The sequence below is a fragment of the Geotrypetes seraphini genome, chromosome 2 (genome assembly GCF_902459505.1).
Source record: "Geotrypetes seraphini chromosome 2, aGeoSer1.1, whole genome shotgun sequence".
Classification (NCBI taxonomy): Eukaryota; Metazoa; Chordata; class Amphibia; order Gymnophiona; family Dermophiidae; genus Geotrypetes; species Geotrypetes seraphini.
Genome location: NC_047085.1, coordinates 515,992,477 through 516,008,234, shown reverse-complemented (window position 1 = coordinate 516,008,234; position 15,758 = coordinate 515,992,477).

Genomic DNA, 15,758 nt, shown 5'->3' with positions numbered 1-15,758 from the left:
CTCTGCCCTGCAATCTCTCCTGCCTGCTTGCCTCGAATGCTGCCCTGCTCTGCCTTGCTATCTCTGCTGCTCGCCCTCATGCCGCCTCAATCTTCCCCTGCCGCATCGCCATTCTCCTGCCCTTCCCCGCCCAGTGAGCCTGTGGTTTTAACCCATGGGTTTAAAGTGGGTTAAAACCACGGGCTCCATTTATCTTTTTGTGAGGGCAGCAGTTGGCAAGAGCGGGACCAGCTTTTAGGAGCCATGCGGGTTGGGGGGTCAGTGAAGGTGGCGGTGTTTCCCCAAAGTCAAAAGTAAAAAAAGTTTTTTAAAAAAAAAAAGATCGCTGCTCCTATGGTCTGCGCATGTGCGAGCCATACAGGCAGATGGGGGCGTTCTTCTGATCGCCCTCATCTGCATATTTAAGTTTACTGAATCAGTCAGACCTGCCGAGATCAGGACCCAATCGGGCCTGCTCGGGCAGGTTAGTGAATCCAGTTCTGAGTCGGGGCAGAGACCTGACAGTAGTGACAGGAGAAGCAGCCTCCTGTCACTGCTGTCAGGGCTTCTGCCGGATTGTTTTTTTCATTTTTTTTTAAGGTACAGATATTTTGCGTGTAGTCCCTAGCAGCTTAAGAAAAGTGTTCCTGGAATGGGTGCATATTAATCCTTCACAAGGGCACCTTCCATAAGGCACACTATATATCGGGCCTTGAGGTGGGCATATTGGCCCACCATGGCACAAGAAATTCAGCAGTAGGTTAAGAGGTGTGAACCCTGCCATACAGCCAGGAGAGAAGGGGAAAAAGTATCCTCGAAGGGGAGTCGCCTTGAGAGGGACCTTTCCCCTATAACGGTTAAGACAGTGGGGAGTAGGAGTCCAGTAGGTCCGGGTGAGAAAAGGTATAGAGCCCGTCCTAAAATACTGGTGCCTTACCTCGAAAGATAAGCTACACTATAGAGTATCGGTCTCAAACATGCGGCCCTTGGGCCGCATGTGGCTCTCCAGGTTTTATTTGCGGCCCACGGCCCGGACGCGATCAACAGCATTTCTCTTCCCCTTTCACTTCCTTTTGGAGCAGCAGCGTGTCTGGCTGGCTCGTTCCGTTCAAAGCCACGGGTTGGCGGCTCCTCGCGCTATCCACTCCTGCATCGGAAGCCTCTCTGACATCACAACATCACAACATCGCAAGGAGCTGCCACCCGCGGCTTTGAACGGAACGAGCTGGCCAGATACTATGCTGCTCCACAAGGAAGAGAACGGAAGGGAAGGAGAAAGAGAAATGCTTCTGCTACATAGGAAAGGGGGACCCTAGGGAAATGCTGCTGCTGCTGTACAGGGAAAGGGAGAGGGAGGGAAAGAGAAATGCCTCTCCTGCACAGGAAAGGGGGAAGGGAAATGCTGCTTCTGTTGCTGCTGCACCCAATTGGGGAAAGAGAGGGAAGGAAGGAGAAGGGAGAGGAGAGGAACAAGAGAAGAAGCCAAGTTCATGGAAGGGAGGGAAGGAAAGGAGATATCAGACCATGGAGGGAGAGGGAGAGATGCCAGGGCATGGGGGAAGGGAAGGACAGATGCCAGACCAGGGGAAAGGAAGGAGGGAGAGAAAGGAAGGAAAGAAATGCCAGACCATGGAAATAGGACGGAAGAAGAGAGAGATAGGAAGGGAAGGTAAGACATGGAAACGTAGATTTTGAAAAGAAAGCAGAAAAATTGAACATTAAGTTAATGCCAAAGATAGATGCAACTCCGTTAGAAAGGCATACAGGGACTCAATATAAATACCAGTCAGAAAAGGAGTTATATTGATGAATGAGAGACTGACTGTAATAGTATTAAATACCAGTGGGGAGAGAGCAAATGACTCCTAAAAACGCTCAGAAAAATGAAACTCTGAAAGGGAGGTGGATACCTCCCCTTGAGGCAAGAGTTTACCGTCCAATCATTGCATTTGCTTTGTAGAACATCACTTTCTGACCACTGGTAAAAACTAGTATTGTTTAAATAAACTCTGTTAAATTGACTAAAAAGTTCAAAACAATTATGCACAACTCTTGCTTGGAACGATGATACCATTCACTTATCTGTACCAACTTTAAAGTTTGTAGTTGTAAGGGCTCTTGGGGGTCTCAACGCGGCCCCGTTTCGAAAATTCTGCTTCAGGAGACCCAATGCTACAATGCTACACACTGTTAAACGTATCTGTCCAAGAGATGAATTTTTGAAGTTTTACAAACGATCATCTCTTGGACAGATACGTTTAACAGTGTGTAGCATTGTAGCATTGGGTCTCCTGAAGCAGAATTTTCGAAACGGGGCCGCGTTGAGACCCCCAAGAGCCCTTACAACTACAAACTTTAAAGTTGGTACAGATAAGTGAATGGTATCATCGTTCCAAGCAAGAGTTGTGCATAATTGTTTTGAACTTTTTAGTCAATTTAACAGAGTTTATTTAAACAATACTAGTTTTTACCAGTGGTCAGAAAGTGATGTTCTACAAAGCAAATGCAATGATTGGACGGTAAACTCTTGCCTCAAGGGGAGGTATCCACCTCCCTTTCAGAGTTTCACTTTTCTGAGCGTTTTTAGGAGTCATTTGCTCTCTCCCCACTGGTATTTAATACTATTACAGTCAGTCTCTCATTCATCAAAGATGGATGCAAGGCAGAAAGTGAAGACGGAGAGAAAAACAGTCAAAGGACAAGAAGGCCCTGGAAACATAGTTGAAAGCACAGAAAAATAAAGTCACCAGACAACAAAGGTAGGAAAAATGATTTTATTTTCAATTTAGTGATTGAAATGTGCCAGTTTTGAGAAAGAAAAGATATTAAACTTTAAATGTGAGGGCTGCAGAAAAAATAGAGTACTTGGAGGGCCGCAGAAAAAAGAGTTAATATCTTATTAAAGAAATGACAATTTTGCATGAGGTAAAACGCTTTATAGTTTATATATCTTTCCTTTTAACTGTTAAAGGAAAGTTTTAAAAACTATAAAGAGTTTTACCTCATGCAAAATTGTCATTTCTTTAATAAGACATTAACTCTTTTTTCTGCAGCCCTCCAAGTACCTACAAATCCAAAATGTGGCCCCGAAAAGGGTTTGAGTTTGAGACCACTGCTATAGAGCTACCAAGTTGGCTGCGGGGTATGATCTATGTAGTGCAGAGGAGGTCACTATTCCTGCAGGGGAGCGATGTATTATTCCCACAGACCTTCAGGTGGTTATCCCCGAGGGCTATTATGGGCATATTGCCCCTCGCTCAGGCCTGGCTATTAGGAAGGGATTGCATATAGGAGCGGGGGCAATTGATCTTAGGTCAAGAAGACTATAAAGTCAGAGAAGGTGATAGAATAGCACAACTCTTGTGTGAGAAGATATGTGTGCCCATAATAGAGGAGGAAGAGGTGGTAGAGCCCACAAAGAGTTCATGGATTGGGTTCTATGGGCATTGGCAGTGACATGGAAGGGTGGTCCCGGAATGACCCAGGGGACCTTACGATGTGCAAGAAACACAGACCGGTGCCCCTACCAAGGAAAAATCTAAACCAGGTTTTAAGGGGGGGAGGTATGTCCCAGGGTCGCCCCTGTTCCTAGTGAGGAAGCCTTGCCAGAGAAGGGAAATAGGGTTAAAACCCTTGCAAGTATTCCTAAACCAGCTAGAGAGAGTCCCTACGCCCCTGGACGTCCACACAGAATGCAGAGAAGACCAACCCTCCACTTTACTGATATCCATCCACTGGAGGCATAAGAGAAGAGGTAGCTCACAAAGCTGCCTGACCTCGAGTGAAATGTGCCTTGAGAAATTTTGGAACAGGCTTCTTCTGAAGAAGGTATGCGGAAGCTAGTCTCCTTGATCCAGCGCACAATGGTAGCCTTGGAAGCACCATCCCCCTTACGAGGACCTGCTAAGAGGATAAAAAGATGATTTGACTGCCAGAACTCCTGGGTCCGCTGAACATAAGAGTGAAGGACCCGACAGACATCCATTCCGAAGACATCTGTTCTGAAGAGCCCTCCTGACTACCCAAGACTGGGAGGACCACCGAGACCACCTTCGGCAGAAAGGAAGGAATAGGCCGCAGCACAATACATTCCCTAGAAAACTCCAGGAAGGTAGACCTACAAAAGAAAGCCTGAAACTCAGAAACGTGTCTCGCAATGGATGGAAGAAATTGCATTACAATTAGTACTATTATGGGGTCAGGGCGGAGCTTGGGAAGGGGTACTCGGTTGATATTTGTTAGACTTAGAGGGTACTTGGCTTGAAGAAGTTGACAAACACTTCTTTAGGGCAACTGCCTCTGGAAGCTAAAGAAGGCACAGCCTTACACCAATATGTCTTCCGTTCTTTCTCCCTCCCTTTTCTGGGTTCAGCATCTTCTCTTTCCCTTCCCTCTCCTCCTCTCTCCAGGTCCAACATCTCTCTCCCTATCCTCCAGCTCTAGTCACCCTCTAACATGGGTCCAGCACCTCTCTCCCTTTCCTCCAGCCAGGGCAGGATTAATTCGTTGAGGGCCCCAAGTACACTGGGCCCCCTGCCCTGCCCCACCCCACCATGCGCCCAGGCGGAAACAGGAAGCTGCGTCAGAGGGAAGCTTTGGGCAAGCTTGCACAATTACAGTTCCCGTTGCCTTTCTTTCCTGCGTTGCTTGCTTGTCTTACTTTCTGTCGATGGGGGTCCGCGTTGCCTATCGGGGTGGGGCCTGCATTGCTGATCGGAGGGGGGGGCCTGGGTTGGCGATTGATGCTGGAGGGGTCCATTGCCATTTGGAAAAAACAATGATGCCCTCCATCAAGCCCCCCCTTGACCATTTCAGACCCTAGGCATGTGCCTACTTGGCCTATTGGTTAATCCTGCCCTGCCTCCAGCTTCAGCTCCCCCTCCAGCACGGGTTTAGCAACCTGCAGGTCCAGTCCCCTCTGTCCTTTCCAGCCCCAGCCCCACCCACATGGGTCCAGCACCTCTTTCCATTCCTTATAGCACCAGCCCCTATTACCCAAAAAGTGATACTTGGTTGCACATACTATAACAGGACATGTTTATCCACTCTTACCCTCTGTTACTCTGCACTGAGATTCAGTGACTTGTCCAGGGTCACAAGAAGCAGCACTGGGATTTACTCTCATAACCTCTCGGTACAGAGGCAGCAGCTATACCAGTGAGCCACACCTAGAGTAACAGAGGTAAGAAAATAAGGGATTGATTTGAATTAAGTTGCACATGAGGTCAGACTGGTACTTGAAAATGATCTCATCTAGGGTAGGAGTGGATAATCATGTCCTGTTCTAGTAGGTGGAGCCAAGTGTCACTTCTTGTGTGTGTGACTAGCAAGTTAGTTACTTCTTCCATTATAGGCTTGGTTGAAGAGCCAAATTTTCACCTGCTTCCTGAAGCAGAGATAGTCTGGTGTTAAGCAAAGCCTTTCAGGGACTGCTTTCCAGAGGGGGGAGCTACTCTGGACAAGGCTCACTGGCAAGAAAAGTCTGCTATTGAGACATGGGCAAAGCTAAAGCTTGCTCTGGTATCAGTGGCATGGAATGATGCTAGTATTTGGGTTTCTGCCAGCTAATTGTGACCTGGATTGGTCACTGTGGAAACAGGATACTGGACTAGATGGACCACTGATCTGACCTAGTATGGCTATTCATATGTTCTTATGATAGGTGTAATCTATGAGACTCATCCCTCCATCAGATCTAGTAATGTTCATGTCTAGGCATACACTGACACTTACAGATGACCTCGTGGGCATGGAGGAGTTTTCTTGTTCGTACATCTAGTTTTTTCAAGGTCTTTTGTAGGGATGGAGATCTGATAAGTTCTGATCCAGGGCATCAGAACACAGGCAGGTTCTGAACGCAGGCCGGGTCGACACACCGACCTAGGCCCTGTGTGCGGATCGAGGCCTGTGTGTGTATCCAGGCCTGGGTTTGGTTCTGAGGCCCTGTTTCTCATTTCCTCTCCCTCGTATACATTCTAAGCAAGGACAAGGGTTGCACCTTGAGCAGAAGGCTGAGGCATTCCCCCTCCCTGACTCTTGCCACTTATTAACCTGACATACATTTACCCTTTTTCTCTTATGTTGTTTAAGCATCCCTTATATGGGCAACAATCAGACTTTGCCTGAGCAAAGCTAATCAAGAGAGCTCAAGAAGCATGCATTCTAACCTTTGGACTGTCATATGCCATAGTAAGATTTGAGACATATCAGAAATGTACACATTGGGAATCACTTTATTGTAACTGTTATTATGTATTCATATGTCATGTGAGATAGTAACTTTATGAATCACATGAAATAGATAAACAAAGTATTGTCTTGATCTAATCCTCACTGTAAATGCATTATGACATTATAACCTTGTAGAGCATTAACTAAGTAATTAATGGAGATATGATTCTCAATAAAAAGAGGGAGAGACCATTCATTTGGAGCGCCTCCTCTCGACTCTAAGACTGAGTGTGTGTTTACTATGTAACATTCCTACAGTCTTTAAAGACCAAGGGGCTCATAATTGAAAGAGAAAAATATCCAAAAACCGGCCTAAGTCGGCACTTGGACGAACATTGTCCAAATATGTCCAAGTGCCGATAATAAAAATAGGTTTTGGACGTATTTCTAAACGACCTAGGCCTTCATAATGCCACTGAACGACCATCGCTAAACGGGGCGGTTCAGGAGGAGTGTTAAAGGCGGGAGTTGGGCGGGACGTGGGCCGGCTTAGACTTAGTATAACTGAAAATTATACAGCCCAGGATCGACGGAACTTGGACGTTGTGACTTAGACCATGTAAATCATGGTCTAAGTCACACAAACCCACCTAAAGTCACCAGATAAGCACTGTAAACACATAACACAGACCTCTATACACTACCCCAGTGATCACCGACCCCCTCCCCTAAAAATATTAATCACACCTTTACAATTCAGCCTCCAGACTATCATCACCTGGCAGCCTGGCATAAGAAAGCCTAGTCGTCCAGCACACAGGCTGCTTATGCCATCTTGGGGGTGGGTTAGGGACACATGGAGAGGAGGACCCATGCCCATAAGCTCCTATAATCAGTGCATTTATACTTAAACATGTGCTCTTCCCTATACACCCCCAAAACTCTTTTTTACTGGCATATAAGTGGCTCTTGCAGCCATAAGGGCTATTAGGATGGTAGATAAGTGGGTCTAGGGGATTCTGGAGGTGGTTTGGGGGGCTCACCATGACCTATAAGGGAGCTGTGGTGAGATGAAGACATGGCACCCTTTTTGTGAAGTTCACAGCAGTGCCCTGTAAGGTACCCCATTATTTAGGTGCCATGTCTGGGTGTTCAGTCCATCACTTTGCAGACCCCTCCCACGTCCAACACTGCTTGTTCTAGGTGTTTTTGACTTGGACGAAAAGTTGGACGAAAATGTAGTATAAAGATGGACGATTTAGCAGCTTGGACGATCAGATCAACAGGACGTATAATTAGACATGTAATTAGATGATTTACATTGGACAACTTGCGATTTGGACACAAACAAACTTAGACGTTCCTTTCGATTATGCCCCTCCAAGGCTATATGAGAGTGCAGGAAATGCCAGTTGATTGGAAGCCTATAAACTTATTCTGTGAAGTTAATCTATTCTTCAATATCAGTTTTATTATCCTATAATATTCTTTGCTGATATTTTCTCTCAACAATTTTTACTCAATAGTTGTTCCTTCCAGCATTCTTATATATGAATCCTTTTGTGCATTTTTAAAACTAAGTGATTACTTTATCTTTTATGAATCCTCTTGTGCAGGTTTTTTTTTTTTTTAATCTCTTTATTAAATTTTTCAAAATAAAACACAATACAAAGTAATACAAAGGAAATAAACCTTAACAAATATGAATTAGCAAATATAGAATTCCCAAAAACATAACTCCCGTACCCCCCCCCAATCCCCCCTACCCAAGCCAACAAAAAAGATAACACAGAATTAAGTAGAGAGCTGTCTCCATTGAACATACGGTTCCCACATCTTAGAATAATTTACCAAGGTGTCATACCTTAATGCAATCAATTTAGACAACTGCAAGAAGATTTGGCATCACAGGAATACGCCAACATTGCGCCAAAGCAGGGCGGGTCACAGTAAACATAAATGCCGCCAATTTCTGTTCAGGAGGGGTAAACCCAGGAACTCCCCACATTAAGTAAACGACATTCCATCAGAACACAAGATTTATGAAAAATCTGGACCAAGCAACAACCTACCTGCTACCAATATAAGCATACTGCTGGACAGAACCACCAAATATGAAGAAAGTCACCCCCGGCCCCCACAATTGAATCAGCAGCGATCCATTCCCCCAGGAAAAATGGAGAGAAGGTGCACAGGGGTAAAATACCACCTGTAATACATCTTATAGCCATTCTCAATAAAATTGATGGATAGGGTCAGTTTAAACAACCTCTTATAAATAACTTCCCAACAAGGAAAGCTACACCCACCAGACAAATCACACTCTCAACGAGCCAAATAGGGATCAAATGGGGCTTCCCGCTTCAACAAAACTTGTTACAACTGTGAAACACCTCGCCCAGCCCCAGACTGAAAAGCCTGTTCCAATCAAGTGTTCCCTAAAGCATGCTTAAAAAGAAAAATACACAAATGAGTATAGAGAAAGGAATCCCTATCCTCTAACCCGTACTCCTCCTGCAGTTCCTGCATATTCTCCCAAAGCTGACCTAACGTACGAAGGCCCGCTGGGATCCACTTACAGATTTTCATGCGCCCACTTTTCCGTACGTTTCTAACATATGTATTTCTAACTAGTTTACCCAGAACCATACAAAAAGCAGGCGTTTTTGTAGAAAAAAATCCACAAAATATTGCACCAACATGTCCTGCACACTACCCATTCCATTAACGCATTATAGCGCCCCCTACAGCCAATGAGCGCCACCTCAAGAGGCAGGATCAGATTGATAAAGATCACCATAAAACTGTAAGAAAGCTTTTCCCCATGGTACAAAAAGTACCAGAAGAATCAAAGACTCCCATTATATCATTCCTAATGGCCGGAGTTTTCAATCGATGGGCTAACAACTTACTGCTTCCGTCACTGAACTTGAAATATTCTTGGCGGGTCTGTCGCAATGCCACCTCAATACTGGCCAACTCTAAAATTTTCAATTCTAAGTGCAATTTAGCTAACTGACTAGATTTGTGAGCAGTTCTATACCGCCCCTGAACCTGCCTCTCCAGATCTTGCAATACCTGGTGCTTCACAAACTCAAATGTAACTTTCTCCCTCCTAACATAGGCTTGCAAAGCTATTACCTGTCCCCGAAGTACTGCTTTCATGGCTTCCCACAGCAAAAGAGGATGAATATCATTAAGCTCCAAATAGTCCTTAATAGCAGTGGTTAAGTGATCCACAGAGGAGGCTCCGCCAAAAAACTATCATCAAATCTCCAGTAAGGAGCCTTATGGGACACCCCACCTCCCGGCACACATAAATGTAAGACAGCATGATCTGCTAAAGTAGTAGTATGAATCTCACAAGGTTGAACAGACCTACTGAAAGCCCCATCACCCAACTAATAATCAATACGAGAATCCACATTATGCACAGCAGAGCTACAGCAGAGCCTCGGACGGTGCGGGAGGCAGCAGGCACCGGCGAAGACAGCAGCAGGAGGGAGAGAAGAGAGCAGCCAGCGAAGGAAGCAGGCAGCGTGGGGTAGCGGTGAGAGGAAACTCCGCACACCCCCATCGTCACCGCCAGCGTCATCACCAGAGCGCCCGGACTCTCCCTTAAAAGGAGGAGACTGCGGCGCTAAGACCTGGAGCTACAACTTCGGCCGGTGCAGGAGGCAGCAGGCACTGGCGAAGACAGCGGCAGGAGGGAGAGAAGAGAGCAGCCAGCGAAGGAAGCAGGCAGCGTGGGGTAGCGGCGAGAGGAAGCTCCGCCCACCCCATCATCATCGCCAGCATCATCACCAGAGCGCCTGGACTCCCCCTTAAAAGGAGGAGACCGCGGCACTAAGACTTGGAGCTACAACTTCGGCCGGTGTGGGAGGCAGCAGGCACCGGCGAAGACAGCAGCAGGAGGGAGAGAAGAGAGCAGCCAGTGAAGGAAGCAGGCAGCGTGGGGCAGCGGCGAGAGGAAGCTCCGCCCATCCCCATTGTCACCGCCAGCATCATCACCAGAGTGCCCGGACTCCCCCTTAAAAAAGGGGGGGGGGCAATGGCGCCCAGCTGTTCGGCACGCGGCAAAGGCGCTCACCTTAGCGAGAGCGCCTTTGCGAAGGAGCCTGGAGAAGGAGCCAAGAAGCTAGCTGAGAGCCCCAAAACGTAAGTAACATTCCGGTTTGTTTGTTGTTTTATTTTTATCTAGCGGTACAACACACACCTAGACAAAAACTCGCAATCAACTCAGCAGCATCATCACAACTCAAAACCGACAACCAACAGATAGACAGATAACAGGAGATCAGGTCACACAACTAAGAAGGAGAACAGGATATGTGCACCCACAGAAGATGAGCTTTCCAGTCTTCTGCACCGGCTGCGGAATGTATGACTACCTCCCCTCGGGGACTAGGGCATACTTTTGCAGCCAATGCAAGGAGCTGGACAGCCTGAAACTGCAAGTTCGGCTACTGGAAGGAACTGTGATAGAGCTGGAAGAGCTCCTTGCCAAGAGAGAAGAAAACCGCTTGCAGGCGAAGTTGCTAGGAGAGTCCAACACCAGTGAAGTGATCGTAGAATTGGAGAGATTCATCGAAGAAGTCCACCAGCAACATGTGGAGGTCCCAGGACTGGAGATCCCAGCAACCATGGAAGAGGGCCCAGGTGATACGGTAGGAGGCTCCCCTACAACTGAAGAAGAGACTGAAGCGGAGGGCCCAGGCGATACGGAAGGAGGCACCGTTACATCAGATGAAGAGACTGAAGCAGAGGTAAAAGATGAACACACACTTAGCGGAAATGAGAGCCCGTCTGGGAATCCACCACAGAAGAGAGAAGACAGGTCCTACACCTTGGATACAGACTTGCGTCCTCCTAAGAACCCCCGAATAAAGAAGATAGGGATCATTGTTGGAGATTCCATCATACGCAATGTGGATAGCCACATCGCAGGAGGAAGGGAAGATAGACTGGTCACCTGCCTGCCTGGCGCTAGGGTGAAGGATGTGGCCAGCAGGATCACCAGGAGGGAGGAGAGGACACTGATGTGATTGTCCACGTGGGAATCAATGATGTGAGCGGACAGAAATACAACAGGGAAGAAATGAAGGGACAACTCCACTCACTTGGAAGAAAGCTGAAGATCAAGGAGGTGAAAGCGGCCTTCTCAGAAATTCTCCCAGTACCGAGAGCAGATGGAAAGAGGCAGGAGGAGCTGCGAGCAATCAACACCTGGATGAGACGATGGTGCGATGAGGAAGGATTCGAATTCGTGCGCAACTGGACGACATTCTGGGGAAGCAGATACTATAGGAACGACTGCCTACACCTCACTAAGCAAGGAGCAAGAGTCTTGGCTGAAAACATGAAGAAGACCTTTGAGAAGGCTTTAAACTAAGGAACAGGGGAGAGCCGACAGTCGACATCCAGTTGATGGCCTGGACATCAGGTGATCCCAAAGATGGATCTACAAACAACGGATCAGATAAACGGAAAGATCATGCAGAAATTGAAAGTGACGGAGAAAGAGCGCAAAATGAAATAAAAAGAGTAATAAAGACTGAAAAGTCCAAGAAGACATCACAAAGGGAGCTCAAATGTATGTATACGAATGCCAGAAGCTTATCAAATAAAATGGGGGAACTGGAAGCACTAGCAAGACGAGAAGAACTAGATATCATTGGAATAACCGAAACTTGGTGGAATGAAGAGAATGAATGGGACACAGTACTGCAGGGATACAAACTATACAGAAGAAATAGAATGGGGCAAAGAGGGGGAGGTAGTGCCCTGTATGTTCACGAAGGAGTAGAGTCCATCAGAGAAGGGAAGATGGAAGGAAAGGAAAAACTAGAGTTCCTCTGGATAAAGATTCCAAGACAGAGCGGAGCAGACACAAAAATTGGCCTCTACTATCGACCCCTAGCATAGACGGAAGAAGCAGACACAGCAATGATAGAGGAAATCAACCATGAATGTAGAACAGGTAACATAATGATCATTGGAGACTTCAACTTTCCGGGGATAAACTGGAACCTAGGAACCTCAAATTGCGGCAGGGAAACAAAGTTCCTGGAAATAATAAGGGACTGCTTCCTGGAACAATTGGTGGGAGAACCGACAAGAGGAACCGCAACCTTGGATTTAGTCCTAAATGGCATAACTGGAAGGACAACAGACGTGGAAGTCACGGTCCCGCTGGGGACGAGTGATCACAACATGATCAATTTTAAAATTGGCATCGGGAAGGGGAAGCGAACCAGGACCCAAACCACAACTTTTAACTTCAAAAAAGGGAACTATGATAGCATGAGAGCCATGGTAAAAAAACGACTCAAGAAAATGACAGCCAAAATCAAAACAGTCGACCAAGTATGGTCCCTACTAAAGAAGCGCAGATTCTCAATATTCCGCAGATATCCAAAGGAAGGAAAAATAAGAACAAAGGAGAACCGGCTTGGCTAACTAAAGGGGTGAAGGAAGTGGTAAGGGAAAAGAGGAACTCATTTAAAAAATGGAAACGCAAAGGAACAACGGAGGCCTGGAACAGTCACAAGGTCGATCAGAAGAAGTGTCAGAAGGTGGTAAGAGATGCAAAAAAGGCCTATGAGGAAAAGATAGCGCAAGAAGCCAAAAACTTCAAGCCCTTTTTTAGATACATAAAAGGGAAAAAAACAGCAAAGGAGGCAGTGGGCCCTCTCGATGACCAAGGAATAAAAGGGTGCATCAAGGAAGACAAATGGATTGCGGATAGGTTAAATTCATTCTTCGCATCTGTCTTTACCTAGGAGGACACTACATCAATGCCCAAAAGCAGGGAAAGCATTCAGGGGAGAAATTGAGGATAGCCTCATTACAGTGGATGTGGACTTGGACATGATATACTATCAGATCGATAGACTAAAAAGTGACAAGTCCCCTAGACCGGATGGAATTCACCCGAGAGTGCTAAAGGAACTTAAGATAGAAATCGGAGAGCTTTTACAAACCCTAGCTAACTTGTCAATTAGAACCGGAAGAATACCAGACGACTGGAAGATAGCAAATGTCATTCCAATCTTCAAAAAAGGATCGAGAGGAGAACCGGGCAACTATAGACCTGTGAGTCTTACGTCGGTTCCTGGGAAGATGGTTGAAGCATTAATCAAGGATAGCATAGTGCAACACCTGGAGAATCACGACCTGATGAGAGCTAGTCAACACGGCTTCAGGAAGGGGAAGTCATGCCTTACGAATTTACTTCAATTTTTTGAGAAGGTGAACAAACAAATTGATAGCGGAGACCCGGTGGATATAATATACTTGGATTTCCAGAAGGCGTTCGACAAGGTTCCACATGCTAGGCTTCTGAGGAAACTACAAAGCCATGGGATTGAAGGGGATATATTAAGATGGATAGAAAGTTGGCTGGAGAACAGATTGCAGAGGGTATTTTGTTCTACGTTAATACCCTTCAAGTATTTGAACGTCTGAATCATATCTCCCCTGTCTCTCCTTTCCTCTAGGGTATACATATTCAGGGCTTCCAGTCTCTCCTCATATGTCTTCTGGTGCAAGCCTCCTATCATTTTCGTCGCCCTCCTCTGGACCGCTTCAAGTCTTCTTACGTCCTTCGCCAGATACGGTCTAATTACAGTTAATCTAATCTAATCTAAATCTTGGGTTTATATACCGCATCATCTCCACAGGTGGAGCTCGACACGGTTTACATGGTTAGGGAAGGAACGGAACTCCAGTGGATTTATAGAAGTAAGTAAGAGAGAGGTTAGGTGTGATAGTACTAGGGGGGGACGGGTTACATTTTGGAGAAGAGCCAAGTCTTCAGAAGCTTACCACACCTGATACCACTGTTTCTCTGATAAAGTACAAGAAAGATCTTGCATCCACAGCTGCTGAATTGGAAGTAGTTTATCAGCAACCGAGGAGACAAGAGTATTACAAATAATGGGTAGCACGTGTGACCTATAGCGCCATCGAGTCAATAATGGTGCATAAAATTCTGGGAGAAACTGAAGGGTCAACAAGCATGAAGACTGTGACAAAGTTGCACATATCTATAAGCCTGACGGTGGGGTAACCCACAGAGAGATTGCACCTGAGAAAACAACATTAGTCTGCGATCATTAATTATATTGCTCAAAAGCCAAATCCCATCTTTAGTCCAGGTAGGCCAAAACACAGTACGCTGTCCTATAAGAATTCGGGGATTGCTCCAGATAGGGGAATGGACAAACATATACATAGAATATGGAAGTATACCGCCTAGACGAAAGAGCGCCTTCTGGGTAGTGGCGAGTACAACCCACTTCAGAAGACAGGGGATATGTCTGGAGAGAAACCCTAGACAAAGAGTATGGAGCAACTAGCTGTTCTTCCAGCAAAACCCAGTAAGGTACACTACCCTTATCCTTACCCAGAAACCATTTACTAGCACTATGTATAAGTGCAGCTGTTGCGTAGGAAGAGGAATTAGGAAAAGTTACCCCTCCCTTATGTAATTGCAATTGCTTTATCTGAACATCCAATTTTGTCAATTGAAGTTTACGTTCCTTATTAAGATGAGCATTGTATGCAATTATTTCCCCACGCAGATATGCTTTCTAGGTATTCCATATAGTTTGATAAGCAAGATCATCTGCCCGTCCAGCTATCTCCTGTCTCCCTTCTTACGTTCCTATCCAAGATACTTGAGCGTGCTGTTCTCTATCGCTGCCTGGACTTGCTTTCAACTCGAAAGATTCTTGATCCTCTACAATCTGGTTTTCACCCCCAACACTCCACAGAGACTGCCCTCACTAAGGTCCACAGTGACTTGTTCATGGCCAGATCTAAGGGCCTTTACGCTATCCTTATCCTTTTTAACCTGTCTGCTGCCTTTGATACTGTAAATCACAGCTTACTCCTTGATATGCTGTCCTTGTTTGGATTCCGTGATTCTGTCCTCTCCTGGTTTCCTCCTACCTTTCCCAACGCACCTTTAGGGTATGTGTTCCTGGGTCTTCTTCTGCTGCCACCCCGCTAGAAGTTGGTGTACCCCAGGGTTCTGTGTTAGGACTTCTTCTCTTCTCTCTCTACAGTTCTTCCCTCGGTGCCCTGATCTCCTCCCATGGCTTCCAGTATCACCTTTATGCTGATGACTCCCAGATCTACCTCGCTACACCTGAAATTTCACCTAAAGTCCAAGAAAAAGTCTCTGCTTGTATGGCTGACATTGCTGCCTGGATGTCCTGCCGTCACCTGAAACTAAATATGTCCAAGACTGAGCTCCTCCTCTTTCCTCCTAAACCCTCTGCTCCTCCTCCTTCTTCTCTGTAAATAATACTGTCATTGTTACAGTCTCCTCTGCTCACAACCTTGGAGTGGTCTTCGATTCTGACCTCTCTTTTTCTACATACATCCAACAAGCTGCTAAGACCGGTCGCTTCTATCTCTTCAATATCACCAAAATTTAACCCTTTCTCTACCTGGACCCTTAGATTACTGCAATTTACTCCTAACTGATATCCCTCAGTGTTGCCTCTTTCCCTTGCAATCTGTGCAAAACTCTGCTGTGTGACTCATCTTCTTCCAACCTCGCTATGCTCATGTCACCCCTCTCCTTAAGTCACTTCACT